The sequence below is a fragment of the Lepisma saccharinum genome, chromosome 22 (assembly GCF_977018435.1).
Source record: "Lepisma saccharinum chromosome 22, izLepSacc3.1, whole genome shotgun sequence".
In the NCBI taxonomy this organism is placed as follows: domain Eukaryota; kingdom Metazoa; phylum Arthropoda; class Insecta; order Zygentoma; family Lepismatidae; genus Lepisma; species Lepisma saccharinum.
Window position 1 is genome coordinate 27,852,967 of NC_139250.1, and position 11,051 is coordinate 27,864,017.

The following is an 11,051-nucleotide window of genomic DNA, read 5'->3' on the forward strand; positions in this document are numbered from 1 at the left end:
CTAACGTGAATGGTTTGTGGGGCTAACGTCAATGGTTTGTGAGGCAAACGTCAATGGTTTGCGAGGTATTAGCATAATTTCAAATCCGGGCACGAAAGTAGGTATTTCTCGTTGAACAAGGTGGCAACACTGCATAAATCGACAAAACACTATCACAACGAGCGACGAACTAGTACGCTATCGCCAATAATGTGTGTTACAGAATCGAAATAACGAGTAACCAGTAAGTACTCGTAAACGTAAGAAATACGTATACATTATTTTCGTTTGAAATTCATTATTTCACCTAAAGAAATGTTCCGCATTCCAGAATAGTACGTTAGCAATGTAAGAAATTGTCACCCCTATAGTAAAGTAGTACCGAATTTAATTTAGTGCATTATGAATTGTGCATATACTGTATGTAATGATAGGGACTGTACTAATAACTAAATGTGAATGTGAAAGGGATACACTAAAAATAAGTCTTGCGCTTTTTATGGCCCTGTGAATGAAAAAAGTGAAGTTTCGTGGACCTGAACGTCATAAGGTACAATTTAACCAAGATGGGACAACCCCTGTGGCGCTGCAGTCGAATTTTCAACCCCAAATGAGCATAGGCGATGCAATCAGGTGTTTACCATGTAATCCTGCCCTTGCTTTCCCAAAATATGTAGCATTCTTTAACACATTTAGTCAGTGCCAAGTGTTTCTATAGCCATAAAGGGAAATCCCGTACACAGCGAAAGTAAAGTCGTAATGTTTAACGTTACTGACTTTCTGACAACGAAACAAGGAAGACAAGCTTACATATGGCAACACGGGGGCACTTGGACACAAGCGAGATAAGAAAGCAAGTGACTATAAACTTTATTTTACAACTTTGCCGCGGTTCTTCTTATTGGTTTAGCTATACAGTCACGGACATTTCTGGGGTGTAATGATCGCATTCAAAATCAACGGGATTGTTACAACCCAGAAGTGTCCGTGACTGTACAAACATGCATTAGTAGTTAAACTGCTGCTGTAGCCTAATCCACGGAAGCCATCATATTTCTCCATTAATTGGCACCCGTACATAGAGCCGCGGAGGTCCTATAGTAGAGTGTTTGACTGTCACGTCGGAGATCCCGGTTCGATCCCCCAATGATTTCAAGTGGGCATATTTCTAGCAATATCCCAGCCTGGAGAGGCTCTAGGGTTCACCCAACCCCTTTTAAATTAGTACGGGGCAAGGCGGTCGAAACGTGGTGCTGATCATATAACCTACACATATATGCCTTCACGACATGTTGTACTGTGCAGGATGTAGCTGATCTTTAGATATACTTAATTAAAAAACAGCCTATTTAAACACTGAAAGTGTAAACCTCATCGATTTAATTGGATTTTAGTTTTATTAATTAGCGTCGCTCATTTGCCACCTTTGACTAATCGCGAAGATGAGGATGTAAATGATATGATGACATTTATGAAGGAACACTCGCCAATAACACCCATGCCCAGTCCGGGATTCGAACCGCCAATAAAAAAAACTTTGCTTTTTATTTTAGGAAACTTCATTGAGATCATTTACATATCTAAAAGATGCTTTGGAGATAGAAAGTTTACTAACATTTATTTATTTAATTTTCTTTATCCAACTTAAAATTATTATTAACGAAAGTGCATATTGAGGATGTATGTTACTCTGTACCAAAATTGTCGCCTGTGTTTTTTCTCTCTCTCTCTCTCTCTCTCTCTCTCTCTCTCTCTCTCTCTCTCTCTCTCTCTCTCTCTCTCTCTCTCTGTACTTGCGCAGTAGCGCTTGTCTGCTTTGATTATTTCTTTCTTTCCCTTCTCTTTCACACTCCATCCTTTTTCTCGTACTTCTTGTTTATCAATTTATCTCACTTAAGGACAAAATGTCAACTTGCAACCCTTTTAGAGAATCTTGTAGGGGTGGCCATGTACTCTCAGAACAACTCAAGTGGAATAAATAGCTTTAAGTTGTTTTTAAAGAGCATTTAAGAGAGTCTGTTGTGAGTATAGTTCGCAGTTTGCCTTGTTCTGATTGGCTGTCCTATTGACATTTACTGAACCAGTATTACAGAGCATATTATATCAGCGGAAAGCAAAATTACATTTTGATCGACCCTCGTATATATTATTTTCTACCGTTACGTCGGTTGTGAACATTCGTGTGTGTATGTGTGCTCGGCAGGTACCTCGCCCATACCCCCCACCCCCCTCAAACTCCCCCACGTATTTGATACCAAAGTCAATATACAAAACTTATGATCTTGCTGCCGGTACATTCCTCTCCCCGTATGTATTTAGGAGCGAGCCTGAGATGAAATTCGGAATTCTTTATATGTAAAATAGACGGGAACAGATGGCGCTGGGGTGAAGCGACGTCGCGAAGCCACTGCTTGCAGGCGTCACCAGACGCGACTGGTTCATCAGAGGTTCCACGGCTCCCACTATATCCTCTGGCAAATTAAAATCTATAGCTTCTGCAACGCCGAAGCTTCCATTCTTCGTAATTGTTCTAACCTTTTATCTTTCCTCAGGCATCTTCATTCACTTCGTCTCTTAACATTCCACTCAGAACTTTCCACCTATTTCTTGCTCGTGTGTTTTTATATTTTCCCGCTAGATGTCGACAGAGTTTACCAACCGTTATTGCTCCTTTATCAACCCAAAAAAGTACGAAATAATTATATGTTCAATTAGAAAAAATCACATTTAAAAGCGTAGAAGTCTCAAACTCAACAATTTAAGAAAATAAACTGCATGTTTAGGGTCGGGTACCTATTCTACACCCTCGAATTTTGAATTATTTTTTTTTTCATTATGAAGATTATATGATCCTATTTGTGAATTTAAAAAAATTGGAGCGCGGAAAGAAGTATTTACGACTGTACAGCCGTTTAAAGTTGCGATTTTGTCGTTTGAAATTGTTGAGTCCAAATTTCGCACCGGTTCCGGGCTCCGCCCCTGGGGTAATTGACTTACCGCCCCCTACCGCTACCGCGGCCCCGCCTTTATCTATACAGTCCCTTTTAAAGGCATGTTAGAAATTGGCCGAAGTCACCTGCCCCCAACACTATTTCTGGGATTTCTCACTGTTTTCCGAATTGACACATGAAGATACAAAAAATGAAGGCTAAAATTAAACCAAAGAAGGTAACTTACCTCTTTTTACCAAGGCCAGGTATTGAATTGTGGGTCGTAGTTCAATTTGTAATTCCAAAAATGAAGTAACTGCTACGTTGAAAGTTTTTGTTGTCCTTTTCCACAGAATACCAACCTCCACTGCCTTCCCATCATAAAAATTAGAAGTCGCAAATTATCCCATCCCACAAGTCATTTAGAAAAAACAACCCTCCCCTTTACGGCATGCAGTTGCAAAAAAAAAAAAAAATTATTTCCAATTTCTGAAGTCGCATAAATTAAATCCGATGTCTGAAATGTCAAATCCGCCAATATATCACACAAATATCATATCACAATCGCAAATGTTCCTATTGCACAAGTCAATCATAAGAAGAAAAAGAAGAAATTCAGACGTGCGCCTGTGACATAAATCGATCATCCGAAATCCTCAGACTTGCGCCTGTGACATGAATGCATCATTCGCCATCATAAAGTTCTGAAAAACCTTTTTGACGTTACGCAAGGAATTATAATTTCATAAAAAACGTAAGTTTCGTAGCACGTAGATCTAAAAAATTACTTTCCGCGCTATTTAGAAACATCGTTTATTATGAAGAACTAATTTTTGTAACGAGAATATTTGAAATGTGCGAAAAATCGAGGGTGTAGAAAAGGGTACCGGAGCCCATGTGTATTACAAATTAATAATATTATGTAAAATAACGATCATCTATTACATTCTTCAAGCAATAGATATGAATGATTAATGTGTTATTTTAAGTTACGAGTTATAACTTGAAATGACAATCATTAATCGAATCGTTATTTTACATAATACTATTAATTTGTAATAAACGTGCAGTTTATTTTCTTAAATTGTTGAGTTCGAGACTTCTACGCTTTTAAATGAGATTTTTTCTAATTGAACATATAATTATTTTGTACTCGTTTGAGTTGATTAAAGGAGAAATGACGGATGGTACAGTGCGATCCATGAGTATTACCGTGCAAATTGTCCATCACCGTGTTCGTGAACTTTATTTGACCCAACAAAAACTTCAAGAATTAAAAGAAAATTCAAATCAAGCTGTTGACAACTTCTGTACCAGCATACATAAAAATCCATCGCTTAAAATCACATAGGATGTAAAAGAAAAATTAATGAAAATAGTCATGGACAATTTGCACGGAAGTACTCATGGATCCCACTGTACCAGTACTAGTTAGAGATCGGTTAGTTCATCGAACTCTCCAGCCTAACTATTGCCTATTTTTGGGGAGCAGGAAAAGGTTTTATAAGTCTTTGCCTTGACTCATCCCACCCAACGGGTCGGTAGGTGCCGGGTTCGAGGCACATAGTGGTTCGGATCCTACTTTAAACTGCAGGCCCAGTCCCAATTAGCCTTACTGTGTATAAAGTGGACTTAAAACATTAACTCAATCAATCAATCTATTTTCGTAAGAAGTGCTGCTGCTTAGTGATAATCTAAAATTTCAAAAAAATATATGTGAAATTAATGGTAACCCCTCCCCGTCCATGGTTTTCCTTCAGGTACACACACATACACAAAGTGACTGTTTTTACTTTACGCCCCTGTATTTCCGGTTGTATATGTGTGAGGGACATATTCTTCATGTCCATAAGCGTAACACTTATCCCTTAAGTTTCGACCACATCGGAGATGGTACCTACATCAATATACGTAAAACCATGATTGAAATCTCTCCTTTTTCTTGTTAAGTGAACTCTTACATACACTCATTATAGGAAGAAGAGGGGAACTTTTCCCCTCTTTCGCGAGAATTAACATGAACACGTTATCGGCTGCAATCTCCTCCCGTGTCACGTCAGAACCCGGCGCCTGTGACGTCACTTGTCGGCACGGAGTGAACGATGGCGAGTTTAATAGTGGGAGGAACGGCCAATCAATTTCAGCAATGTCTATCACGGAAACTTCCATTGAACACCTTCCTGGAACTGTATACGCAGGATTCCCCCTTCCCCTCTCTTGTCACACACACACGCACGAAAGCACTTATAGTCCTTGTTCACTGCAAATTTTCGCTCCGTTTATGTAATTAATTGCAGGCTAAGAAACCTAAGGCCAGTTTAAACGAAAGCATTTCTTTTAACTTCCTAACATAAATGCTTCCAAAACTCTTATAGCATATTTTAAAGCAAACAGTACTTTACATGGAAACATTTCCGGTTATCAAGCGTGCAGAGAATGTTAGATAATATATACAGCACGATTGGCACACCATCTATGGTTCGTGGCCGATGTCTACAATTGAAACAACTAAAGTATTCTTCCACACGAACACTATATACGCTATAAAGTATGTATTTAAGCAGTGCCATTGATTTGCAACTGACGCCTTTTTATATGAAACGTCATTATTTTCGGTTGAATAGTTATCGGCTTTTAAAAACATGAAGTGATGCATTGTTTACACTTCACGCGGCCGCCATTACAAGTGCACTCGTGACCTAGAGCTCGCTTCTGATTGGTTATGCTACGCGAAATGCTAAGGAAATTAGGACCAATCCTATCCGAGAAAAATGCCATGGTATCAAATGCTATGAGATTTCTTCACTTTACACGATAGAATTCAATCGTAGCAGAAATGTTAAGAATATTATCAAGGAAAATGCTTTCGTCTAAGGCAGGCCAAACGGTCTTGTCTGAATTCTACTTCATTGCCAACTCTCCTAAGCAGTGTTGCCACAATCTGAGGTCACAATTACCCATTCCAAGGGGAAAATTTCCCTTTGTCCACTCAATTTTCCGCTTCACCTAAAAAAAATGTTATAATAATAAGTAGTGCAACCTAATGTAATCTGTATTAATATTGACTCAGTTGTCTTAAAATTTCCCTGGTGTTTTTCATCCCTTTTCGCTTAAAATTTTGTTCGAATTTCCCGTCATAAAGGGAAATTTACCCTCATGTGGCAACACTGCTCCTAAGCAGTCTGTTATCCTTCATTGGATTTGATTCCATTTTTGTAATCTAGCATCGCTTTTCTGACACTTTGGCTAATCGCGAAGATAAAGATGAGTGATGATATGAATAAATTGATGAAGAGACATTCACAAGGAAAACCCATGCCGGGATTCGAACCCGAGACGCTTGGTGTCGTAGAGTGCTACACTAACCATTCCGCCACGAAGGTCAACCGTTTCCCTTCAGTTAGAACCAGAAGACATTGTATGTAACTGCTCTTTTCGGTTTATTGCCCACTTTTCAGTCCAGTATTTTTAATATAATTTTATCCGGCTTCAGAAAGTCCTCAAGAACGCAATTCCGTAAGTACTTTCTCGTCTTTTCTCCTGTAAATTTTAAGAAATCCGTCTCCGGCTTACACTACTGTTACCTTTTATTGAAGGTTGACCAACACTTACATAATCATAGTCTTGTCCACTACTAAGTATTCTTAGTTTTGACATTCAAAACCTTACGTAAAATAATCTCTAAAAGTGTAATTATATTGCTCTCTGAAGAACATAGGCTCAACAGTAACCAAACATTCTGAACGAATGAAATTTTGAGACACAAAGCCTCAAGACAAGAAGACATTGCTTGCGAAACGTACACGCTCTATGTTGTTGAAATGTACATGCTACAGAGACGCCCTCCTTGAACTATGAAGATTTCATGCTGAGGCGAGGGTGATGTTGTAGTGGAATCCAGTGTTTGTAAACTTACTTTTTTTTAAATAACTGAGTTAAAGTTACTCATTTTAAAAAGTAACTCGGTTACAGTTACTGATTTTGCAGTTACTTTCTGCTGGAGATTTTCTAACAAAACAAATTACAATCAATGATCGTCTTTTCTGTCACTGACATTTATTTTCTCGGTCGGATAAGATATAAAACGCAATAGTAATGTAGGATGGACGATATCGGAAATTTGATTTCGCGATATATCGTCACAGGCGATACCATACGATATTTCTTCCGTATCGTGATGTCGGAGATATATCGTCTCCAAGATATATATCGCCAAATATCGTGACGATAAATCGCCAAAATATCGTCTGGACGATATTTTTTTCAATATCGCAATATATCGTTTTCGCCTAATACTAGAAATAATAGATGACCTCGTGGCGGAGTGGTTTTTACAGAGCACTACGACGCCATAGGTCCCTGGTTCGAATCCCGGTACGAACATGGGTGTTATTTATAAGTGTCTCTTCATCAATTTCGTCAAACCATCACTCAATGCTCATTCTCGAAATCAGCCAACAGTGGCGCCAAAGCGGCGCTAAATGTAAAAAATATAGATACTGTATGGAAATAATGTCAAAGTGCAGATTGTACAGTCACATGCAATAAAAATGTGGCACATTCATCCTGAAATACTCACTTCCCTGCAATGCGTTACCTAAATCTACGACGATGAGCGAAGTTCAATAGAAACTTTTCGATAAAATATTCGGATATCGCCGTAGATTATGCAGCATACATAAACATTGTAGGGAATCAAGCGTTTCAGGATCTGCGTTCCATTATTATTGCACGTGACTGTACATTACTCTGTCGTGGCACGCAGTGATGCACGACCAGAATTGCCAACCATCTTCCGGTTGTTCACTATTCGCGCTGTAGAAGCTTTCTAGCAACTACACATTACACTGCTTCATGATATTTTGCATTATTTCTTTATGTATATAAGGTTAGTGTGAAGAATTTATGGGGTACAACGAGCATACGTTGTAAGTAGGAAACGAAAATGGGACGTGAGATTGCAACGCATCTGTGAAAGAAACACAACAACCATTTCCGCCCGAAACTATAGTTCCATTTTTGAGCAAGTTGCATGGCATTATATGTAGACTTTCTGTAAACATGGCAAGTGAAGATGTATTATACATGGTCATGTTAACCGAAATAGACACTGGAATTGTATTGAAATGAAGCTCTCCACTAAAAACCACAGGATCGCTAGCCAACTTTCAAACAGTCTTGGAGGACACGTCGAAGTTAAAGAGCGAGCCTACCACATTTTACCGCGTGCTTCAACCGATTCCGAATTTCGGTACTTCCTTGTGAAGAATTCGAAATAGACCTTTTGTATTCGTGGATTGGTATTTGGCAATAAAACCAACCATGCCGTATGTATACATTCAACCATACACCAACTGTTATTAACAGTAACTGCAGTCACGAATCTTGATTTTTACACGCGCGGATTGATACAATCATTTTCATTCACAGTGCAGTGCCAGGATAGATTGACAAGCAGTTAGGATGACATCAACAGATGTCGCATCTATATATGCTTACGTTTTTCTAACAATATATATTCAGAATACAACTTTCACGTTGATAATTATAATATCATTAACTTGGACCTATATATAAATCTATAAATATCTACTGTATATATCATAATTAGTAGTAACGGTATTAATACATTTCAAATATATTTATGAAAACACAGGCTCAGTAGTGTAAATAATCAACAAATATTTAATATGGTAATATGGTGTCATCTCGACAATAACGCTTCACCTAAATCTCTTCAACTGCCCGACCCTGTGGCCGTGTGGTTAGCACATCGCGCTACAACGCCAAGGGTCCCGGGTTCGAATCTCGGTCGGGCTTGGTTGTTTGTGAATGTCCATTCATCAATTTCATCATTTCATCACTCATCCCCATCTTCGCAAATTAGCCAAGAGGCACAAAACGCGAAGTAAAATAAACTAAATCAAATCAAATCTCTTCAACTTAAGCGAATTTCCGAATTCCTTTAACAGTTTGTTTTTTTATTATTATCTATATAATCAAATACATGGTTCTCAAAGATTGTTATATGTCAGTCTTGTGTAGCCAATGCAGGTTATTTTGGAATACAGTTAAAAGTCGAATACAAATCACTGAATAGCTCCGTAAAGTTCACTACATATTTTGACACTAGGTGTCTACTGTTTTAAACGTTCATTTGTTTTGTTAGCACGCTCCACGTGACTATACACTTCACTGTACACCACTCCAGAAAGTAGTGCAAACAGCACAGGAACCAACTACATCACGTGACACCAAATCCAAAAAGTGCAGCGAGTTAGACGGGGCTAAGCTCTCATAATGAATCTAATTCAGTGCCACGAGATTACAATGCGATAATGCGATATGGGTGTTGCCATAGGGGGTGAGGGTGGGATCTAGCCCAATCTTTGTCCTACGTGACAAATTCTTAGAATAATTTATAATATAAATTTATTAAATTATTATAGGTCGACCACGTGGTGGAGTACTTGCACAGCGTGCTACGACGACAAGGATCCTGGGTTCGAATCCAAGCCTGGGCATGGATGTTTTTTGTGAGTGTACTTTCATCAATATCATATCATCACTCATCTTTAACAAAAGCGAAGTAAAATAAACCAAATCAATCAATCAATCAAATTTTTAAATTAAAAATAATTTTAGACACCCAAATACAAAGAGAAAATAAGAAAAAACAGAAATAAGTAAGAAAGTAATAGAGAAACAGGACATGAAAGAGAAAAAAAAGAAAAAATAAAGGAAGAAAGAAAATTTCAAAAATCAAACTCTTCAGTAGTGCACCGCCTATTTCCTGTGCTATTTTTGCACGCTTTTAGTGAATCACCCTGTATATATGTTGGGTTTAATTTGATATTGAAATGGTAAATGAGTGTTCCTCTTCGAAATTTTTACTCATTCCGTTTCATGGCGTATATACAGCAGTGTCGCCACTATTAAATTACCAACCCACTAATTTTCTGGGAAAATACTATTTTAATGTTCGTCTTTGATTAAACAACTAAAACTACGCCATTTCTCCTGTCTTTATTAATGATTATTTCAAAGTAATAGATTAATTTTCAACTGCTTAAATGTCAATAATGTGAGTGAACAGCTCGGAAGTTATGAAAATGTAAAATCGTTTCTAGAAGTTGTGTCGTTTAATTCCTAAAATAATCTGTAAACCGATAAGTGAATCGAAGACACCATACCCTGTCCCAATTATCTCTGGAGCAAGACCGCGCATAGCGGAAGAGAAGGGGTGAAATCGAGTGGGCAGAGCGAAGCAGTACACTCTGCTGCGAGGGCTGTTAAAGGCAGTCGCTCCCCCACCACGCAATCCCGTTCCTCTCGCGTGTTCATTGGTGGAACCGTCTCGCGTCACTACTTGCGCAGAGACTTGATTTCGTTCGCTTGCTCCAGAGACAGCCGTGACACAGTATATATGACCTATACTTTACTATAATTAGATTTGTTAAGTGTAAAACTTATGATAACAATGACCTAATAGTTTTTCTTATTTGTCTTTTTTTTTCTTTATAAAAAACCCGCGGCTCTACAACCCGTAAGGCCTTGGCCTATCTCCCGACTGCCAGTCTCCCTCCCAGAATCCTACCTAGGGGCGTGGAGATTTTCAACCAGTAGTGGGGTGACGTGCGGTCAGCACGTCGAACCCCCAGCCGTTATAGGAGATTTCCCAGACCGGATTACGCTACTCACTCGTAGCTCCCCAATTTCCTCACCATATTTTTGTTTCTTATCGGTTCGAGGATATTTCTGAGGGTCTTAAGTTCGATGCCCACCACTAAAGCATAATAATTTAAGCGGTCATTACACTGGCCTGCATGGGTTTGGATCACTCACCGATGACTGTTGACTCTGAATCAATTCAGAATACTGATTCCAAAAATGAAATCGATTTTTACCCGTCACGTCTAGTTTTTTCAGAAAATAGCTTAATATTAACTGCCTTAATTGCACAATTAAATGTGTAGTTTTATCATTTCCTCAATAGATGGCTCTGTTTATATGGTGGTAAATATTGGTGTTCTACAATACAAATCCTACAATTTTGAACTACAATTGCACATAAAAGAGTTAACATTTAATCTATCTTCTATCTTCATAAGACACATTTACACAAAAATTGTAAACTTTGAT